At 36.8% G+C, this 19,803-nt stretch overlaps 1 long non-coding RNA gene across 1 annotated transcript in view; it reads left to right on the forward strand.

Annotated features, from left to right (window-relative positions):
- Positions 1–19,578, forward strand: part of LOC123866386 — a 21,555-nt gene extending 1,977 nt beyond the window's left edge. The window contains exons 2-3 of the long non-coding RNA XR_006796178.1: positions 2,915–2,919; positions 19,568–19,578. This is a non-coding gene — a long non-coding RNA (uncharacterized LOC123866386). The remainder of the gene's footprint in view (positions 1–2,914; positions 2,920–19,567) is intronic.
- The last annotated feature ends 225 nt before the right edge of the window (positions 19,579–19,803 follow it).

A 19,803-nucleotide genomic window follows, 5' to 3' on the forward strand; every position in this document is an offset into this window, starting at 1 on the left:
GTCAATGTCTTGTCATTGTCAAAGTCAACAACGATTTTTTGAACTGGTTTACGGCTCTGGGTTCTAGTCTTTGTGAGCCTATCGTTAACAATGATAATAATATGATAACGTGATAGACTAATAACAAGGGGCTCGTGCGCAAGAATTATGCACAATGTAACGTTTTAAAAACTTACCGTAGGGTCCGTAGGGGAATATATTAAGGTCCATTATCCACGTAGTGGAGCAGAGGTGTGTTCATAAGCCGAATCAGATTATTATTATTGATAAGTGATGTAAAAAATAATAATCTAATTGGTCTTCACTGATCTTCACCCATCTCCGCTTTGGTGGATGCCAGGTCTAAAAGTAGGCTTCTAGTGAAATTTAGACAAGCGCCGAGCGGACTACGGAGCTGATTGGAGACAAGATTATTCAGAAAATATGATGTGATAAAACATTTAATAGGCTTTGTGGAAAGTATCAAAGTGGAGAGGGGCAAAGCTGATGTGAACATAGAAACCAATTAGATTAATGATAGGTGACTATCACGATCACATCATCTACAAATAATCTGATTGGTCAGCCAAAACACACACAGAGTGGAGAGAGGCACTCTAAGTTGCTTTTTTAATAAAGCCAGGGCTGCCGCACACCAATATCGCTAACAGTGTCGCTTCATATTTATCGATTAATCACTGATAGACTAAAATCCCTGATGGAAGAGCAGCTTACTATTTATATACTTAATTTATAATAGCTTATGCCCGCGATTTCATCCGCATGGATTTATGCTTTTAAAAATCCCGTGGGAGCTTTTTGATTTTCCTAGATAAAGTAGGTAGGTAGCCAATGTGATATTTCACTCCCCAGGTCTTTAACTAAATAGACCCATGCAAAAAATCCCGTCGATCCGTTGCGTTGCTCCTTTACGACATGATCGAAGAGCAAACAGCTAAAAAAGTGATAAACCAATCGCATTTTAACAATGGCTAGTGATTTTGTAATTAGGTACGATTTTAATCGTTTAGATATTAAATGAAAATATAAAAAGTTATAAGTAGGTATTACTTGTTGTGTCTAATGTATTTGGCTTCGATTTGCTTAAAAGGTTTTATAATTTACGGTAATGGAAAGGTTTTTGTGTTTGTTTAAAGAATGGTAAATGGTCTGAATCAATCCCGTTAAGTGCTTTTCAACAGAGCTTTATTGCTTGTACAGCGATGACGAGTGGATGAGTCGCAATCTGCAGCCTCGTCTATTGATATCTACCCTTTTTTCTATTACCTAATCTGCGTGATGATCTTTTCTTATAATATGAAGGTTGGTTCATCATTATCAGGACTAGTCTCCTATAGGCGTCACTCAGAAAAGCAGGTATTATTTAAATATTTTTATCGAATTATTGGAATGTCCTCTCCAAAACCTACACAAAAAAACACAAGTTTAATGTGTAAGGTTATCCGAGAGTTTTAATCTAAACAAACTAATGCCAAAATAAATAATTTAATTAGAGCGTGATTGCTATCACAACATCTAATTATTCAGTTCACAATCCAAATACCGAAAATATGCGATATCGCTCCGAATCTCAGAAGGAGACTGAACTAAACCTTCAAAACACCCGTATTTATGCAAGTTCAATCTTGTTGGCCTCCTAGTAACAGATTGTATGACATCGAATGAGCCAAATATCGATTTTACCAAACTACCTTCATCAGCTAAATTAATAATTTTATATTATTTTTGACAACTCAAATCAACTTTTTAAAAATAACCTTACAGTTCGGCCGTCCTGAATTTAACACGTCCTCGTGTTTCTAATCAATCTTGTCATGTCAGTCGCGGGCTTCCTTGCCCTAAGTCAAATCCAAATCATGGGCTATCCTGCCCTCCGTCAAATCATTAAAACCTACCCTTGAACTGCCGAACTCTCAGTTTTAATATCAAGTCAACAATAAATCCAAACGACTAACTTCCCATTCGATGTATACAAAATCTGAACCACCTATTGCAAGTTACTTTCCACTTCACAAAAGACTAAATTATTAAAAAAAAACTAAAAATTTTAATCACCAAATCAAACTCAATAAAAATTTTAATCAAATGTGGGTTGTTTACAAAAAGATACCAAAGCGAAATTAAGACAACGTGAGACACGTCCCGCTTCTGAATTATAGGCGTCACTCAGAAAAGCAGGTATTATTTAAATATTTTTATCGAATTATTGGAATGTCCTCTCCAAAACCTACACAAAAAAACACAAGTTTAATGTGTAAGGTTATCCGAGAGTTTTAATCTAAACAAACTAATGCCAAAATAAATAATTTAATTAGAGCGTGATTGCTATCACAACATCTAATTATTCAGTTCACAATCCAAATACCGAAAATATGCGATATCGCTCCGAATCTCAGAAGGAGACTGAACTAAACCTTCAAAACACCCGTATTTATGCAAGTTCAATCTTGTTGGCCTCCTAGTAACAGATTGTATGACATCGAATGAGCCAAATATCGATTTTACCAAACTACCTTCATCAGCTAAATTAATAATTTTATATTATTTTTGACAACTCAAATCAACTTTTTAAAAATAACCTTACACTCCTCTCAGAATGAGACGGAGTTCGTCAATAGTCTACCTCTCTGACCTAGTGCAGATTGGCAGGTTTCACACTGTAAAAACTTTATTAATAACATATAATAATCTTACCATAGTATTTCTAGTACCTTTTATATTATTTTTTGGCACATTTTGATAGTTGGGTACCTAGTTGTACTATGGTACTTAGTTGGGTACCAAAGTTTTTGGTATCAAAATAATGTGCCAACAACCTATTTGGTATACTATCTTACCTACAAGGTAGGTACATATCCCATTTATTAGCGAATTGTATCGCTTGCTTTCGTACCTACGATACTATTTCAAAGAGGCAGTGTTCGCTATAATATAAAGCATAAACTAACGTAAATAACTTCAATTGTTTGCTGCCTTATTGTTAACTTTAATTACATTTTGAATTAATTTTGTAATTAAAACGGAAGCTAGAGCGCGGCGCGTGAACTTTAAGTGGCTGGAAACGGATCGACCCGGCGGCGGCGGTATGAGGCGCGGGTGGAATGGCGCTTTTAGATGCAATCTCTGAGTAGATTAATTAATTCTGAGGTGCCGGTTATCTCCTGTTATCATTTAATAAAGTTATGCTAAGACTACGGCCCCGTCCCGGTTTTGAACTAACAAAGTAGTTTTCAGACTTTTTTGACTCTTACCGTCATTTTAACTTTTCATTGAAAGCTTTTCGAGTGTCCCGGCAACCTACAGTGAACACTGGGGTCTGATGATTTTCGAATGTGAAATGAACCAACCTACAATAACTTAGTAAAAAGTCCATGATCCATAGATTGTAGATACCTAGGTACCTGTCCTAGTTGTTTAGCCTGATCAAGTCACTTTTTCTGTAAACGACTCTGTTCGACGTTATCACGCACTGTATAATATAGATTTTATAGATGAATAATATTATTATTACTAACCCGTCCTACAGTGGCTACAGTTACGTGATTATTTGCCGGATATTAAAGTAGGATAATTTGATGTGTATCGAATACGTTATCTCATTGATATGTCTTTTAATCTTTCATGAGGTGTGCAGGCATTACCTGGCGTGATGAAAATAACGAATTCAGAATGCTTTTCAAAACAACACTCTAGGTGCTACATTATGCATGAAGCACTCCATTCGTTGATCCGCTCAGGAGTTGTATTCGCGGCTCGTTAAGCGCTCACATTACCTTACAAGCATTTATTGATTTTGAAAGATTGATGATGTCACATAATATATATGGAAAGATTTAAACATTTTATCAACTTTATATTGAAATGGCGACGCATCGAACCGCAGCGGCACGCAATTTACAAGTTGGTCCTTCAATTTTGAGGATCGTGGCTTCCTCGAGGTATCAGCTTATGTTGCCCTGTTTTCCCTGTTCGAGGCCGTATAGAAGGCATTGCAGAAAGGTGTGTCGACCACATCTCTTCTCTGGTCTGACAAAGGTCTCAAGCTTCATCCGCGGGGTCTTTTTCTTGCGATCTTACCTGTGACCAAGAGGTTCTTTATGCCCCTAAATTAACCAGGGAATAATCGTGTCTACTCGGTCATTTCATGAAACGTAAGTAAGTAAGTAGTTGTTTCCACCTGGACGTCGTCGCAACAGCCAGTCGCAAATACCACCGCAAGCATTCAGATGCCACCGTGTGTTCTCGGATGCCGCTACGTGTACTTGGTTGTCATCATAACAAACGATTGCCTTAATCGCCAGGATTTCAACGCACTTTCGCGGTTCGCCGCAGTAAAGATGTCCTGGCTGTGGCATACGCGCTAATTCACGCTTTCCACTACGCTTCCATCCACGCTTCTGCGGCCGTGGCTGCGTTCCGTCTCGCTGCGCTTAATCTGACTCGTAAAAGTACTTATCTACTTGCATATAACTATTTGTAATTTCTAGGGTTTTAGGCAACAAAAATTGACGAGCGTTTTACTTCTGACGGAACGGATGGCATCCGTGCGTTTTTGGTAAAGAATTGTGTTTGTGAGATCTATACCTGCTACTGGACCGATATTGGTACAGTTTTCTGCAGTACCTATCGGTTCTACCTCAAAGCAGCGAGAGTGTGCTGGTCAGGAGGTAGAGCACAGGCTTAGCTAGGTATAGACCACCAGTGGATGCTATAGCTGCTATCACATTATCGCACTAACATTATAATGGCGACAGTTTGTGTGTATGTTGTGTGAAAGCAATGAAGATTGATTATATCCTGGATTAACACATAGGCGACTTTTGATCCCGAAAAAATAAAAGAGTTCCCACGAGATTTAAAAAAATACTAAGTATATCCACGTGAACTAAGTCGCGGGCATCAGCTAATTTGAAATTCTTAGTCATATTTTAAAATACGAGTATGTATCGTTTAGATCTAAGTATAGATTATATTTTATAATAAATATACCCATTTAGCTAAGTAGGTGTTAAGAAAAGTAACGTTGGTTGATACGAGTATAATATACTGAAATGTCTTTGGCGCGGGGTCCCATAGAAGGGAGAGTTAGAAATGCAATATTAATGCAGTGCCGAGTGGCTGACTGAGTGCATTTACTTAATGGATCGTAGGCAAAATGTTTACACTAGCGACTAACACAAAAAAAAATACAAGCTGGATAGAGAACCTCTTTGGCAGGATTATCGCTGCTGACTGAGGACGTACTAAGTTAAACAAACAAAAAGTTGCCTACGTCCTCTGTTCAAATAAAAAATAAACTTATACGACACCTCTACGACGCGCGACGCGACGTTAGGAAAGAGTGGGATACATTACCAGAGTGGAAAAGTTAAAAAGCTTAAATGTATCTCCGGCGCGGCTAAAAGTGTCTGACAAAAGTTCGACTTTCATTTTAAAAAGCTCCATTACAAAACATCGAGATTCGTTTCCGCCACAGCGCCGCCATATCTGATATATAAGTACTAACGGTGAGGGGGGACAGAATTAAGCCCGAACTTTTCAATCTATTGTGTTTGAATCTGCCTATGTTCAATAGAATTTTTACTAGTTTTGTTTTGTAAGCAAAACATGAACCTTATTTAATAAGTTAGGTTCGTAAACTGATGTTCACAAATCACCGTGTTGCTAATGGGAATATGGTCGAGACAATAAGGACAAGGGATAGTAACAGCAGGCCTACCCAACTGTACTGGTAAATATAAAAAAAATTGCGTTGCAGCCTGTACCTAATATTAGTAAAAGCTGTTGGTAGCGTTTTCGATTGTTTTCTTTTCTGTAGATAAATAAATATTCAATCAAAATCTTAATCCATAAAACCAATGATTAAAATATATGGTAAATACATACATAGACTCCTAAAATCATAACCCTTACTTTTGGATTTGCCGCAGTCGGGTAAAAAAGTAAAGTTCTGGATAATACCAACCAAGTTCAAAACTGTAAGTCAAGTAGTTAGGTATCTAGACATGGCATAAAGGACCCTTAGTCTTGTCCCACATAGATAGACAGTATAGATGATCGTAATGTAGTCCGTCTGGGCAACTCTTTACCCACTTACATTTGTCTTTGTCTCAAGTCTACTGAACCCAAGATATACTTAGTGTAGTTCCAACTTTCAAATCGCGAGCTGCAATGTTTCAGGTTTTCCTTGATGTACAAAATTCAATTTCAACGGACACTACGGGAGTACTACTGGGGTCTTTGGATTGCGACCCAGTGCGATGCAGTTTTTTCTTAACGTCGTACAACGCTAAACTTGAATTCGTTACATGAATTCATATGAGTACTTCGACCGAAATATCTTGATATTTTCTAATGTGAGAATTAAAATGTGATGTTTATTTTGATTTGACTGATATTCAAGGCAATATTTTGGAAGCGATCAATGGAGGGAAAATAGAAATTATAAATAGGAGAAATTGGTCTATGGAAGCATGGCGTTGATTAAAAAACTGCATGCTCTGACTCAGTCAAGACTGTTCTTTTTATATGTTATTTAGAATTTTACGCGTAGATTTACTTATTTGTCTCATTTAAGAATATAATTTTAAATTATTGTCATTTTTTCGTGTTGAATCCATGTAGGTAGGTATGTATATGATCTGTACAAATATTATATAGGACTTATTACTTAGATCTTGATCAGCTGTTCACATATTTTAACAATAATATGATAGATACCTAAGTCGAGAATCCATAAAAATGATGATGTCTTCCCGGTCGTTACCGGTCACGGCGACTGCTTGGAAAGAACTACCTATGTGGACGGGTTTTGGTGTTTTACGCTCTTATCTGCCTTCTTCTGGCTGGCGTATGATATTTAAGCTGCAAATGTACAGGAGCATTGTGGATACGTCAGCAGTCAGCACACCATTTGATTATTTTACGCACCACTATTGGATGGCCGCAAGCAAAAAAGAAAAAGACTGGAAGGCCACTCCAGGTCTTTTTCATTTTATAGAGTTCCAACATTCTCCAATCCTTATAATTTGTTTTTGTTTGTAATCGTCATTCTCATCCTTGGCTTGGACGGCTCGGGCTTGGTCTTCCCATGTAGAAGCAGTGAAAAATACTATCTAACTACCAATATGCACAATATAAGTAGGTAGTCGGATGACTATTGCGGATGCAATAAATCTTATGTTTATTAAATTTTATCGATAGTAAACTGTAGGTAACTATAAGTTATTTTTTTTATATTCTGATATTTTTAAGAGGCTTTTATAGAACTATAAGTTATATTATGATATAAAACATCCTACTTTATTGCCAGCATCAAGACTTTGTATACGCACTACACACATCCATATGGGCACCAACACAGAGCAAAGTAAGTTGAATTCGAGAAGAGTTGTAAGGCTTTGGCTTCGAGATAGTGCTTTTAGGCCCTAACCCCGGGGGTGATGCAGTGGGTCCGTGGAGCTTCTTAAAATGTTTTCACTTATGTATATCTGGGAATACATTACCCTTCCTTCGGGTTACTTGAGGCACACACTTACTTTTAACGTAAAATTGAAGTGACGTAAAGCTTTCACTACGATCCCGGGTGTGTTAACTTAAATTACGTTTTATTTGAAATCTGAAACATTTTGCACCTAAGTATTTATTACCTTCGCGTGATAAATTCTTTTTGTAAAGTAGAATTCGGATATACCTACTTACCTTCGTTATTTGCAATGTACAAGTTGATGTACAGTTGTTTTGGTGTTTTTTTGTAAGTTAGGTGTTGTGGTGGGTTTGTTCCTCAACCGCAACAGAGCAATAAACCGATGCGATTTTTACATGGAATACAATACTTGATGATGATGACTTGGAGAGTGATATAGGCTACTTTTTATTCCGGAAAATTAAAGAATTTCCACGGCAATTTGTCAAAACAAGAAAAAACAAAATTAAAATCGGTTAATTCGTTTAGGCGCTACGATGCCACAGACAGATACACAGATACACACGTCAAACTTATAACCAGTGTTGCCAGTGGCAGATAGTCAATTGTAACACGAGACATCTCAAAATGTAACATTTTCACGAGAAAAGTAACATTTCCTTATTTTTCGTGGAAAATAAAAGTAATAAGGTGCACAGGTTAATATGGCACTTTATTATACAAAAATTTAAACAGTTTTCTTGTCCCATTAGTTAAGCTTAAAAAGAATCGTAATAATAATTGTTGATTGAATAAATTGACTGCTGATCCTGAAAAAGAAAAACAAATCAATATGTAAAATAATAATATAACAACGGATTTAGAAATGTCTTTGAATAGCTATAACTTATTTTGTTAATCAATTTATAATACAAGTGTAAATTAAAAATTTATATCACCCCAACAAGTGAAGGTTACATTAACTAGAAAAGAGCTGATAACTTTCAAGCGGCTGAACCGGTTTTCTTTGATTATAGCTAAGAACACTCTCCATCAAGCCACCTTTCAAACAAAAAAACTAAATTAAAATCGGTTCATTAGTTTGAGAGCTACGATGCCATACACAGATACACACGTCAAACTTATAACACCCCTCTTTTTGGATCGGGGGTTAAAAAGATTAAAATCGTCTTATATCGGGCGATCTGGCAACACAGGACTGTTTGAGTTTGAGAGGCTACGCACTAGGTGGACTTTGTCTGTGTAGCGTTTGATGGCGCGCGTGTGGTGCCTTTTTGGAGCGTTTTTTTTTTGTTAAAAGTGGCTGGTTTTTGTGTTTCACTGGCGTTTTTGGTGCTAGAACCATGCTGGAACTAACTGGGAAGCGCTCTTAAGGGGCGCCGTGCGTATGTCGGCGAGCGCCGGCACAGACGAAGTCCTTACTTATATAGTTTCCCTAACTTGAAAATATCTACAAACTTGACATTGGCTAATCTTTGTAAAGCCAGACGAGAGAATAAAAAAAAAACGCACTAGGTAGGTACGCAGTGAACAAAATTACGCGGGAATTTCAAATTCGTTTTGTTAACTGAACAGTGAACAATACTAGGTAGGTACCTAACTACTTACCTTGGTCTCAGCAAAGAGATCGATAGATTCGATAGCAAAACTCAAATTTTAGGTTACGCCGGCCGGTATCTACTCAGCTCGCTCTCATTCCTGTAAAGAAAACCGAAGTTACCTACAACAATAACTAAGTAATAAATAGCTAAATGAACTTCTGGAAACTAATGTGACTTAATAATAAGATGACAGTCAATACAAAAACAAACTGCTTTCAGTTGCAAATACTATGACTTTGTTTTTGCATTACTGATTCCCTAATTAGTTAACTACTTACTTATTTACTTAAAACTACATTGTATACAACATTTACTTACCAAGCAAGTAGTGTTAGCAACACATATACACAGTCGATAAGGATACCGAACAAACCAATCACTTTCGAATTTTGACGAAATAAAGATACAATTTTTTTTTGTACTTAGATACCTAACTACAATATCACTTCCCCGCAACGAATATCTTTTGTTGTTTTCTCTCGTCTGGCTTTACACTGATTAGCCAATGTCAAGGTTGTAGTTATTTACAAGTTAGGAAAACTATATGTATAAGAATGGATTTCGTCTGTACCGGCGCCCGCCGACATACACGCGGCGCCCCTTTAGAGTGCTTCCCAGTCAGTTCCTTGGTCAGTTCCACCACCAATAAACACTAGCAGAACACAAAAACCGGCCACTTCTAACAAAAAAACACTCCAAAAAGTCACAACACGCGCGCCAGCAAACGCCACCACAGACGAAGTCCACGAATAACTATTAGCCAAAGACCTTAAGTGTAAGGTCTTTGGCCAATACAAAGTTGAGTCACAGAGAAAAACAAACAAAACACTTTTTTAATCACAGAGTAATTACAAAACAAAGTGAACTTAGACCAATAACTTAGAGAAAGTGAAATATTTTGGATGCGTTCCGTTTCACGATTATTTTTGGTTTGCTGGGAAAAATTTGAATATTTTTATGAAGTCCTAAAAGTAACGTAAAGTAACATTTTGAGTCGTGTAACATGGAGGAAACATGAGGGGGTCAAAAGTAACGTAAAATGTTACAAAAGTAACATTCTGGCAACGCTGCTTATAACACCCCTCTTTTTGGGCCGGGGGTTAAAAACTAAAATTCCTGTAGATGAAGTTTTAGCCATCAACTAATTTTGACACAAAACGCTCAAATAGATACCTACGTAGTAGGTACAAGAACGACTTACTTATTAAAGTAATAATGTATGATGAATTATTACCGAGTAGGTACATATTTTATAAAACGTAGGTATAAATAGTATGAATACTTAAGTACTAGTATGAATACTTAAATATCTTTGATTCGCATGCTTTAAAATAGCATTGGGCATTAAAATGCAGTAAGTATAATAAGGTAGTCTTATTCGAAATTAATTAAGTGTAATTTAGCAAGCTGAATAATATTTTACAAATACTCGGCAGTTTAAACACGGAGCCGCCGGATTCTAGTCTAATTAACTTTAAAATAGTACTGACAGTTTAATTTCATTGTAAGTATATTATCCACATTTTTAAGACTCACTATAGAGACGCGTAATTACATACCTAGCCTTCTTGCATCTACAATAATCACTTAGCTTAATTACGGGCGTTAATTACCGCCGATCTCGCCCGGTTCAAATTACGTACTCTAAAACGCATTAGTGCCTGACAGCTGGAGATTATCCGTCTAGCGACGAGGACGGGCTCACGGGCCGGCCGCCGCCGCGGGACCGATGCTATAATGAAATTTAATGAGCCTTAATCGCCGACGACTTAATGAACGAACTGTTAAGATAAGTGCTAAGGTCCATTCTTGTACGCCAAAAAACAAATAAGACTCTGATGCGCTCCAGAGAGTTGTTAGGATATTATATAGCTAGGTTTGTTCTAGAGCATGCAATCAGCAATCGTATTTGTATAAGATACTCGGGTCAAATATGGTTAGACGGTAAATATGGCCACATACCTACCTACTATTATTTCTAAAACGCAACATTTTTTAAAATCGATATCGTATTTTCTTTAATTATGTTTCTACAGTTAGGTATTTCAAAAATAGTAAATATTCGTGCAGTAAATATGGCCATATCTATGGGCATATTGACCTACCCCATCGGAAATATGGCCCTTTTCCGAATTAAAAAAAAGGGCCAAGTGCGAGTCAGAGTCGCGCACCGTGGGTTCTGAACTCGGGTATTATTTCCGACATTTTGCACGATAAATCAAAAACTATTATGCATAAAATAAATAAGTCTGTTTTAGAATGTACATTGTACAGGTAATTAAGCCCTTTCATAATATGATAACCCCACTTGGTATAGTAGTCTTACTTTGAAAATTGAAACATACATGTATTTTGATTTTTTTTGTGATGGAACCACAATTCACGATTTTCACGGATGGACGGACAGACAAACAAATACCCTGGCTTGCCTTATGAAATTGCTTATGAAAAAATAGACACGAAACCTTAAGGATAACCTATAGATACAGGGTACCCAACAGACAACAGAGATTGGTTTACTCCTCGGTGCCACGGTGGTACTCAAGAACCTGCATAGCCCCAAAGAATAAGAAGATGATAGTGCTTGTTTCACGCCTGCATCTACGAAGTTTGCTCCTCCAAAGGTTATCATCTCTCTGCCATACTATTCAATTCCTGCTAGGACAGTGTTTTCGCAATATAAGCATATAATAGGATTACAAACCTGAAAGGTTTTGCTGATACTTTGCTTGGACCGGCGAACTTTTATATACTTAACCAGTTTCTTTAGCACATTTCTTTAAATGACTTGAATGTTTTACTTTCCTTAAAGCTTTTACGATTTGAGTGAGGTGTAAAAGTATTTGGAACATTTTTCAAAATTTTAACATTTAATGGCAGGCACAAGTCATGACTAATGATAATTATTAGGACAATATATGAATAAACATTATTGCCTAGCTAATATTATTAATCTTTTTACTATATAGCACGTTAATCGTGAATGCTATCCACATAATATGCGATATTTGTGACCTAAAACTCGGCAGATGGAAACAGCTGATGCTACAACATAAGTGCTACACTCTCTAATCGTAGACAAACATTAGTCTAATGTGTTAATGTCATCAACGTCATGATAAAAGATAAAATTAGATATAATTAATGATTTAAATTACCAAATTATACAGTCGATATTGTAAACTCTTGTGGATTTTAGAATAAGCTTTGCATAATGTGATCCATACTAGTAAATAATCGCATAAATACGAAAGTGTGCCTGTCTGTCTGCCAGCTTTTCACAGCTCGATTTGATGGGAACAGAATTAGTTTTCATCCCGGAGAAGGACAAAGGCTACTTTTAGTCTCGGAAAATCAAAGAGTTTCCACGGGATTTTTAAAAGACCCTAATCCACATCAACGAAGTTGCGGGCATCATCAACTTGGTATGTAAGTACCTACAGAGATACGAATAGCTTAAGTACCAACATCTGGAGACGAACATAGACAATTTTTTATCTCGGCAAATCAAAGAGTTCTCGTGGGATTTTTAAAAACCTACATCCAGGCGAATGAAGTTGCGGGCATCATCTAGATTCTAGTTTATATTTTATTATAAGAACACTTTATTTATTTAAAAATATAGCCAAGAAAATCCCACGCATTAAGTCATGTAATCACTATCTTCTGATTTTTTTAATTAATCAATTTCCTGTAGGTATTAATTTCAACGGCAGCGACATCATTATAGCTCACTAAACCACTACTACTAATTAGTCCATAACTCGTACAGTACCCCAAGCCCCAGACCATACATAACAATATTATATTTTCTGGTAGAATCCGATACTAAATAAACAATAAAGTGAAACGAAAGAAAAACAATAGTGTGTACTGGGTATCTTGTTAACTGATTAGAGGCGAAGTGGTGTCATCTTGGAACGTTCCAATTACCGGGAACGGGGCGGTAGGGGGTGCACGGGGCAAGGGGTGCGGGGAGTGCGGGGGTGCGAATGATCCATTTCGAAAACTAATTTAGAGTTGGCAACTAAACAAAGAGCACTCTCGCAGATAATAATTAACGCTTGTGGTTTAGTTCCACTAAGTCCGTACCGGTTAAACCTCATCGACCGACTTAATTAAATGTTTTTCCGGTGCTTGAATATTAAATAGTTTTTTTAATAGCCAGCTCAAATTTGCTTTCGAATTAATTTTGTCGGTCGATATTGCCTTAAGAATATTAAGTGCTTTAAAGTGGTCTTAATATCGAAATGTCCTTTCCAATTTAATTTCGCAAACCGGTTCGTAATTATGACCATTTAATTCTGGAATCACGTTCCGCATAATCATTCAATGCATAAGTGGCGACTTTTATTTAAATTGGAAACAATAATTATACCTGCTGAATGAAATCCATATCTTATTATAATTCATAAATGCGAAAGTGTGTCTGTCTGCCTGTCTGCTAGCTTTTCACGGCCCAACTATTTAACAGTTTTTGACGAAGTTTGGTATACAGATAGCTTGTACCCCAGAGAAGGATATATGCATATAATATTATATGTACCTGATATAGGTACAAGCATTTTGTCCCGGAAAATCAAAGAGTTTTCACGGGATTCATAATAAAAAACCCTTTATCCACGTGTATGAAATCGCAGGCATCACATAGTATTATTATTATTATTTGGTATAGAGATGTAGCCTATACCCGTGTTCCAGAATGCACACTGCATTCTGAGTTTAGATCTGACAGACTGACTGACTAACTGGTCTATTAACGCACTGCTTAAACTACTGGAAGGATTGGGCTGATTATGAGGTAGAGATTCGCTAAGGAAGGATTTTTGACCCCTAAAGTTGTAAAATAGGGGTTTGAATTTGTGTAGTCCACGCAGACGAAGTCTCGGGCATAAGCTGGTTAATAAGACAATCATTAACTTCCATAATAATTATCGACCTGTTATAATATCATCTACTTACTACTTACAAATTACTTATTTATTACGCAAAATATTTTAATATAATCAATTAAGTATACAATAGCAATAGGTAGGTAGGTACCTACTTATCTTTTGTATAATTAATAATATTCAACTTCGCACTTAGGTTTGTTTCTTATTAGAAAGTAGGTAGTTGCTTACTTAGGTACCTAAATTATAATGACAATGATTCTAACGAACTCAAAATGATGAAAAGATTAAGGAAAGTGAATTCAATAATAGGTACTAAAAGCAAAAAGCGGCACCTGATTTAAATTGCGTTACGATAAAGTGTTTCTGTACTTAGATGTGTTTACCGGACCTCGTCCAGATTAAAGCATGAAAAACAAAGCCTAATGAAAAAGCTCTTTCTACTTATAAAAATACCAAATCTATTTTGTGTTACTTTTTGACACTAATTGATGAAGTTGCGAGCATCATTTATTTGGAACAGAGATAGCTTGTATCCTAGGGATGGGCATAGGCTACTTTGATCCCGGAAAATCAAAGAGTTCCCACGGAATTAAAAAAAGATGGAGTCACGAGTATCATTAAGTGCCTATTAAATAAAGCTGGTTCCAGACTGAGAGAGGCAGTCTCGCGTAGCTTTATTTTGACCGGACCGCGCCGTGCTCATGCTTCGACCAAGGACATCTAGGAATGCACATTTCCCTCGGCTGAGGTGTAGCAACACGTACCGCGTAACGAGGATGGTGCGTCTAGTTTCTTAGCGAACTACATAAGTTGGAGTATCGATTCTGTATCCACCTCCGAATTATTGTTACTAAAATAAAGTAAACACCGTGACGCTAAACTTAAATAAAAGTGTACTTATAAGGGAAACTAAAATCCAATAACCTAAAGGCACCCCTTAATCAGTAAAAAGCAAAAAGCGATACGTGGTTCAAATCGCGTTATGTTAAAGTGAATGTCCCTGTCGGAGTGTTTGCCGGCCGCTGTCCAGATAAAAGCTTCTCCGTTGCACGAAAAAGCACTCACTCTAAATATTGATTTGTTACTTCCCGCTACTAAAACGGGATAGGTGCGCCTTTACTTTCCTCAAGATTTCAGCGGAAGTGTGCACAGATTGAAAGTGTTTATTTCTTTACTACAAACTTGCGTTATCGACTTTTAAATGTTATTTATCCTTTACAAGTTTTAAACAAAGTCATGCAAAATATGAATAAAGCAATAAAGGTTATGGCAACCAGGTCCGAAATGAAAAATGTGAATGACATCAGCAAAACGAATCGGTGATGCCGCGCCGAACTTACTACCATTTTTAGCGGAAGTGTGCTGTGTGTGTGACAGATAAAGTATTTATTTCTTTTGCGTTACTGACTTTTTAATGTTAACAACCCTTTACGAGTTTTAAATAAAGTCATGCTAAATCTAAATATAGCGGATCGCATACCTACTACGACCCTTAGAGCCGGAAGAGCCGCACGCTTTGTTTTTAAGGTAAACACGTACTAAAAATGAAAATGGTGTCAGAAAAAAGAGTCCGGTGTACCGACATCTACATGGACATATTTTCAGTAAGTAGATACGTATCACAAGTACAGTCAAAGGTCGTAAGTCGTTTGGCACCTTAATGATCATATTTGCGTGGTTATGCACATGCGTTAGGTGCACAGATCACTTTGCGGCTAGGTGTGTGTGGTGGTAGAAAAAGGTCATAATTAAGTGCGACAGGTTTTTGGTGCAATAGTTGGCGGAATTGCTACTCGATTTCTGAAAAATAGGTTGCGTGAGGCTTTTGTGGCTCTCGTGGCTGTAGTGGCTTCAGCACCTTTTGTAGCAATGTGCGTTCACCTAAACTGGAAAATAAACTAAAATTCAACTTATTAAAACACGAAACCAAACTTACATAAAATAAGTCATTATTTAGTATAAATTCCTCATTAGGTATAAATTAAACAAGTAGGTATAAATTCCTCATTATAAATTTTCTAGGATCACGAAATAAATAAAAAAGTACGACTGCAAAACAATAATATAATTAGTTCTTTAATTAGGGTCCATACATTGGCCTTGTTCTCATGATGTTATCAGTTCGTTCTAATCCTTATCAAGAACGTGGTTAGACGGTGAAGGTTAGCGCGGGCGGTATACGCTTTCAATCCTAATTATAACCACTTGATTAGAACCTGAACAAAAAAGCTAGTAATTTTAAGGCTAGTTCAGACGCGAGTGCATACCGCGCGGATGTTATTTATAATCTGCTAGAACTACGAAATGATGCCCGCGACTACAGCCATGTGGATTTAGGTTTTAAAATCCTGTGGAGAGTCTTTGATATCCCGGCATAAAAAGTAGCCAGTGACACTCTCCAAGTCTTAGCGATATGTATGCAAAACATCACGCCAATTCTTTGCGGCGTAATTGACCAACCAACAAAGAAATGCACTTTCGTATTTATATCTAATATAAGTAAGTAGTGAATTAAAAGAAAAAAAACTGGAAAGACAAAAAAATAAGAAAAACTTCACGAGAAAACGTGTTAGCGACATGCTTTTAACGCAAGGTGTATTGTTCCTGGTAAGAACATCATGTATGCGCTTTGCATAGCACATCGTAACTTTCGCGTTTCTGTAAGGCAAAACAGACTTTACATAAGAAATGTTATAATAATATTACGATGATAAAATGTTTATGTAAAATGCGCCTATCCACGCGTATTATAAATCTGCATGGCTGCGCGATTTGTTCTGCCTTAAGAGCACTCAACTTCATTTGCGAAGAATGGTGACCGCTTGTTTTGGCTGTAAAATGAGATAATATGTGTCATCACGCCACTTTCCTGCAAATTAGCATGCTAAACACGCATATGTAACAACAAGGTAAGTAGGCACACTTCACAGCAGGAAAGCGCACCCGCAGCTTGCACCCGCGCGTTTTCCGCACGTGTGAACTAGCCTTCCTGATCAACAGTTCCTATCAAGACTTTTAGCTTTAAAGCTTGTTGATTATATCGAGGCATTTGTATGCAAATTGCGTGGTACTTAAATATTATTTCACAACTCATTTTACACTATACAAATTCAAATGGCCTCGTCATTAAATATAAATATATCGCAAGCAAATTAGAAGAGTTACGAGTAGCGTTAATGATTTCTCGTTGGGGCGGACGTTAGGAATTTCCTTATTAAAAGAGGAATTAAGGGATTTCTTTATTAATACTGCGGAGCACTAATTGCGAGGTAGGCAACCTTCATTTAGTCGTGACGCCCCTGTTGGAGGCCAGCCAGGGGCGCATGTAACCGCTGTAATAATGTACGAGGGCAGTAATTATACCTACAAGGCGATAAACTTTAACCAAATTCAGAAAAAAAAAATTGAAATATCAACCCGCCCTGGCTTCACAGGTATTAAATTAAATTTTCGTAGGGATCTCTAAATTTTTTTTGAAAATAAAATATAACCTATGTTACTCAGGAGTAATATAGCATTCTACTGGTGAAAGAATTTTCGAAATCGGTTCAGTTCATTCTAGAGATTACCCTTTGCAAACAAACTTACAAACTTTAGCTCTTTATAATATTAGTAGGTATAGACTACACAATTCGAGATGGTATAAAGATAAAAGAGAACCGAATAGTCGATTCAGAAGCAGACCTTTTTGATTTTGTACCTATCTACCCATATTTTCAGTATTAGAGTGATGCACGCAAAATAAGTACCTACTCCAAGACCAATCAGAACCCGAGGCGTATGTACAACAGCCGATCTTAGCCGGCCTTGTGTACATAAATCCTTAGTCTATGACCTACGCAAACTGCCATGTTGCAACTTCAGATTGGACTACTGTTCTGTGTGCACTGTACTGTATACACCTTTCAGGCAACGCATCGGCCGGAACTCGCAAAAATGTTGGCATAGATTAAAAACCTAATGTGTGATTAGTCCTTAAACACTATCTGTTTTTAACAAAAATATGGTAATTATAGAAAAAAGTAAAAAAGTAAAATTTTTATATAGGTACCTATAATGTAATAAAATGGATTTTGCCTACGCTAATATTAATGTAGCTTGTCACTTGTCCCGGCAGTTTAATAAGAGAGGAGTTGAATGCGACCCTGGCAGGCAATTACAGTACCTATTACTTATTAACTTTCCGCCGCCCTTAATGGTTTCGGTATTACAGCTCAAGCGGAATGTTGCTTTGGTAACATGCACTGTTTCCTTTCATAAGCATTTCTTAAAATTATATTTAAACCAGTTATTATTATGGTCTACAATTTGGTACTTTTCCTGCTATTTAAAAGTAAAATACCAACGTAGGGTGGATTTATATTACACGAGATGGGGCAAAAAGGCTAAAGTAGCCTTATATGTCTTTCAACTATGTACCTATATCTATGCAAACTATCACGTCAATCCGTTGCCCCGCTACAGCGTTATTGATAGGCAAACTAACAAACAATCACATTTTCTCATTCATTGTATAAGTATTAAGTAGGATGATGTACCTAGAACCTACCTAAATTAGGCTAGGTACTAAACAATAAACTGACATCTATTAAGAAATCGGTAATTACACAGTCTGGCCAGAGCACAGCGTGAAATAAGTCGTTTCTAAATCACGACTAAGGTTTTGCTACTTTTTATTGGTGAGTGGTGACCAAAGATTAACTGTAACCGTAACATAACTTTAACCGCCTTTAATGCAACTGGACCTAAGTGCCAACATCGTCATCGTCAACAATTTTTTTAGGGTACAGAATAGAGCCTATCTATCAATCTACTATCAATAATTTTAAATTATTTATAAGAAACTTTTTACTTCAAAATCGGTACGGTATTAATATTATAATTATTGCGAAACTATATCTATTACAACGTTTGTTGGTTTGTTTATAGATTTATTGGGGTGTCCTTCAATCACGCCGCACTGGAACGACGGATCGATATAATTGATATGATTGATTGATATTATGATACATACTTAGTTAAACACCTGGAAAGTTATATAGCTTACTTTTCATGCCGGAAAATAAAGAGCTTCCACCGGATTTTTAAAAACCTAATTCCATGACGACAAATTCGCGGGCATCAGCTAATAGGTAAATACTGAAAGATAAACTATAGCCTTTTTAATGAGCTATTAGTGGTAGAAATCGTGTGACGTAACAAGCTCCTAAACTATTATGGGACCGCTTATTGATACCGGAGCGGGCGACGGCGCTGTCACCAACTTTTGCTAACTCGTTAACAGTGGTAACTTGGCCATACACACTCACCAACCTGAGAGTGTGGCTTTCAAGTTAAAAACTGCAAGCTATCTCTATTACTACCCATCAAAATAGGTTTTAAAATGAAATAGGCTGTGAAAAGGAAACGGACAAAGGGACGGGCGGTCGCACGGACAGACCGACGGATAGACAGATAGACGGCCATACAGTTGTAATATTAGTATGCATAGATATTGGATGCTTGAAGATGGTAGAGTAGCAACAAACTTGAAAATAAATTCGTGATGTGATAATCGATTTTTAGTAACAACCACCCTAACACTGTAATCGTTGCTCTCAGTTATTTATTTACAACGTTCTGGTATCAAGTAAATACGCAACAAGCTATTTTACACATTTTAATAGCGTTAGTTCCGGATTGGAGAGTGTGCGGGTGGCTTAACTGTTATATGTCCTGTTTGTGTTAGTTTGTCATGCGATAGTGTTGATTTCTGTACAACTAGTGCATATATTATTATCTGAATTGGCAAACCAAGATTTCTCTTATGAAACCGTGTTTGTTGGGTATACCTAGTTTATAATTCAATGGAGGTAGGTTTATCATTCCAAACTAGACTGTG

The sequence above is a fragment of the Maniola jurtina genome, chromosome 6 (genome assembly GCF_905333055.1).
Source record: "Maniola jurtina chromosome 6, ilManJurt1.1, whole genome shotgun sequence".
NCBI classification, from domain to species: Eukaryota; Metazoa; Arthropoda; class Insecta; order Lepidoptera; family Nymphalidae; genus Maniola; species Maniola jurtina.